The sequence below is a fragment of the Theobroma cacao genome, chromosome 2 (assembly GCF_053813885.1).
Source record: "Theobroma cacao isolate CCN51 chromosome 2, ASM5381388v1, whole genome shotgun sequence".
Taxonomy (NCBI): domain Eukaryota; kingdom Viridiplantae; phylum Streptophyta; class Magnoliopsida; order Malvales; family Malvaceae; genus Theobroma; species Theobroma cacao.
The window spans coordinates 50,001,998-50,005,090 of record NC_142640.1 but is presented as its reverse complement, the minus strand read 5'-3'; the positions used below and the strand labels follow the sequence as shown (position 1 = coordinate 50,005,090).

The 3,093-nt window shown below is 36.9% G+C and overlaps 1 pseudogene across 1 annotated transcript; it reads left to right on the top strand.

Moving 5' to 3' along the window:
- The first annotated feature begins 1,132 nt into the window (after positions 1–1,132).
- Positions 1,133–2,249, top strand: LOC18610415 (sphinganine C4-monooxygenase 1 pseudogene; annotated as a pseudogene). Its single transcript, XR_016024619.1, has 3 exons — positions 1,133–1,165; positions 1,268–1,498; positions 1,584–2,249. The product of XR_016024619.1 is annotated as a sphinganine C4-monooxygenase 1 pseudogene (transcript).
- Positions 2,250–3,093: the final 844 nt, after the last annotated feature.

Sequence of the window (3,093 nt, the reverse complement as noted above, 5' to 3'; positions counted from 1 at the left end):
AACTTGGATGGGCCAAAAAGCTCTAGTGGTGTTGTTGGATTCGAAAGTTGCAATCTCATGGGTCCTAAGCCTGTTGAAAAGACCATGAAAATTTTGGAAGAGCTTCTAGCATATTGATTTATTATGTAATCATGCAATTGGGATAGAATTATGATTTCGCCACTAATATCCAAAATCATCTATATAGTGGAAAATACGACTTCTCTCAACTATTCTTTGTCGTGTGGGATAGAATTATGGGAACATACATGCCTTGTTCACTTGAGAAGACAGCCGAAGGTGGCTTTGAACCACGACCGATTAAAAGAGCACACAAGAATGATTAAACAGTAAAAATTGAGACCATCCTTTGTTTTCTTGTTTAATTTTTTTCTCCCTCAATCACGAGACCTTTTTTCCTTCATGTCATTGAGTATGATGGGATTTGGAAGCCGATGGATCAAGTGAATTGGTGAATGTATTTCAATGGTGGTGGATGAAGAGTTAAACAAAGAGATCCACTTTCTCCTTTCTTTATTTCTAATGGTGGTTGAAGAATTGCATTTTCGAACAGCTAAAACATTTAAAAAACTGATAATTATTATTATGTCAAGTGTAATTAATTTATATATATATATATATAGATATATAAAATCGTATATATATATATATATAGGTTTACATATGTGTCTATGTTTTTTTTCAAGCAATACGAATTTTATTTAGGAAATAAAAAAGATAAGAATGAAAAGGGATCGTACTATAGTAGTTATTGTCCCAGATCAACTTTGCCAGGATATAGATGAATGCCCTCTTTATTCATTTCTTCTTTTTGTCGAACGCCGTTAATGAATCCAACAGCACTTTATTCCTGATTTGACAAGTTCCTGCAACCCACCCCTAAGATAATATTGCTCGGTTGGATGGTTGAAAAGACCTGCGGTAGCTTCGATGGATTCCTATCCATTTATCCAAGCTCCAACCAAGCAATGTGTGACACCTGGGGCTTTCTCAATTATTTTTTCCACTTCCGGATTCTCAAATCTTCATCCGAAACTAAAAACTATTTGTATCAATTAATTTTGTTTATACGGTACACCTCTTCCATGGGTACACTTATAGTTTTATTAATTTATTGTACTGTGATCAGATAATGATGCTAATTGAAGAATTCGCTCCCTTCAGGGTCTCTTTCTCATATTCTTTGTTATAAATTGACGAAGAGGGGGAGCGGGGTTTCGACAATTGTCATGTGATTTGGGGTTTTACTTCCAAATTTTTTCTGTAGCTTGCGATTGCTGCTTTGCGGTTATCAGACGAATTGCTGGGGCCTGTCATGCTGGTGGTTGTGGATTGGGTTTATTCAGGGATGTACATGGCTTTTGGGTCTTGTGACAATTACAGATTGCATCCCAAGCAAGAGGAGGATGAGAATAATTTGGTCTCTAAAAAGACAGTCATCAAAGGCGTCCTTCTGATACAATTCCTTCAAATCACGGCGGCCATTCTTTTGTACATGGTATGTGTAGTGATTGGTTTCTCTTTTTTCCTTCTTTAATCTTTGTTCCAGAGTTTTATTTTGACTTGTTTCTATGCATCTGCAGGTAACAGGAGGAAATGATGGCAGCCATCTTCCTTCATTGTTATAGCTAGACAATTTATCGTAGCCATGGTGGTTTTAGATACTTACCAATATTTTCTTCATAGATACATGCACCACAACAAGTTCTTGTACTGCCACATCCATTCCCAGCACCACCGCCTCGTCGTTCCCTACGCATTCGGTGCCTTCTATAGCCATCCACTCGAAGCATTTACCTTTGACACAGTGGGTGCGTTATTAGCCTTCGTCGTCTCCGGCATGTCCCCTCGAGCTTCCATCTTTTTCTTCTCCTTCGGCACCATCAAATCAGTGGACGACCACTGCGGGATCTTGCTCCCTGGAAATCCCTTTCACTGCTTCTTCATAAACAGCACCGCGTACCATGATCTCCACCACCAGCTTTACGGTGGCGAATACAACTTCTCGCAACCGTTCCTCGTCATGTGGGATAGGATTTTGGGGACGTACATGCCTTATTCACTTGAGAAAAGAGAAGAAGGAGGCTTCCAATTGCGGCCTGATAAAAACTGCAAGGATAATTAGTCTAAATTATTACAAGTATTTAGTACACAAAACCATGCAGTGTACATATACTTACGTTTGTACTCACTACATGTTCATTAGTTGCATAAAAAAATTGACAATAAATGTCGATGTCATAAAAAAATTCTATATGCATATGTATTTTTGAGAGACTACGGACGAATGAAAATAAAACAAAATTATTATATTTAATAAGGATTTAACAAATTTATATCTTCGTGTATAAGTATAAACATAAACTTTTAAAGACAGACACTTTCCTTATGGTTATTGCAACTTGCAGGACAGAATTGATTTTGGACACTTGATAATTTTTTTATTGGTAAATATTTTTCTACAAACAAGTTCTTGTATCGATATTTTCATTTTTCATTTGATAAATTCGTTATTTTTTATAAATTTTAAAATTATTTATATCTTACTATCCGGATAAATATTCGTTGGTATTTATCAACACTGACTAAGACAATATTTATAATTACGTATGTTGCCCACATTGTTTTGGTCCGCAGGGCAGCCATCTTCCTTCATTGTTATAGCTAGACAACTTGTCGTAGCCCTGCTGGTTTTGGATGAATCGAATCTATTTCCGTAAACAGAAAACATATGCAGAGATTATGGTCGTGCTCAATTAATATATTGTTATTTATTTTTTTCAATGAAACAAATGAGGATATTCATAAGTCCTTACGTAATTGGATCACCCAATTGTGGATGGACATTTGGAGTAGGCTTCAATTGGACCCTGGAGACCAGTACCATGATGACACCTGGAAGGCCTTTTCTCCTAAATTGGGCTTGTGAAGGAAATATGCTGTCTTGAAATTTTTACGAAGTTTTCTTGTACCTTGGTATCAAATTAGTCTGATACAAAACAGCTTGGCGGGGCCAAGGAAGAACATCAAAAATGGTCAGGGGACCTCAAACCAGATAGCGTCAGTCAAGAGCTAACACCTTACAATACAGCA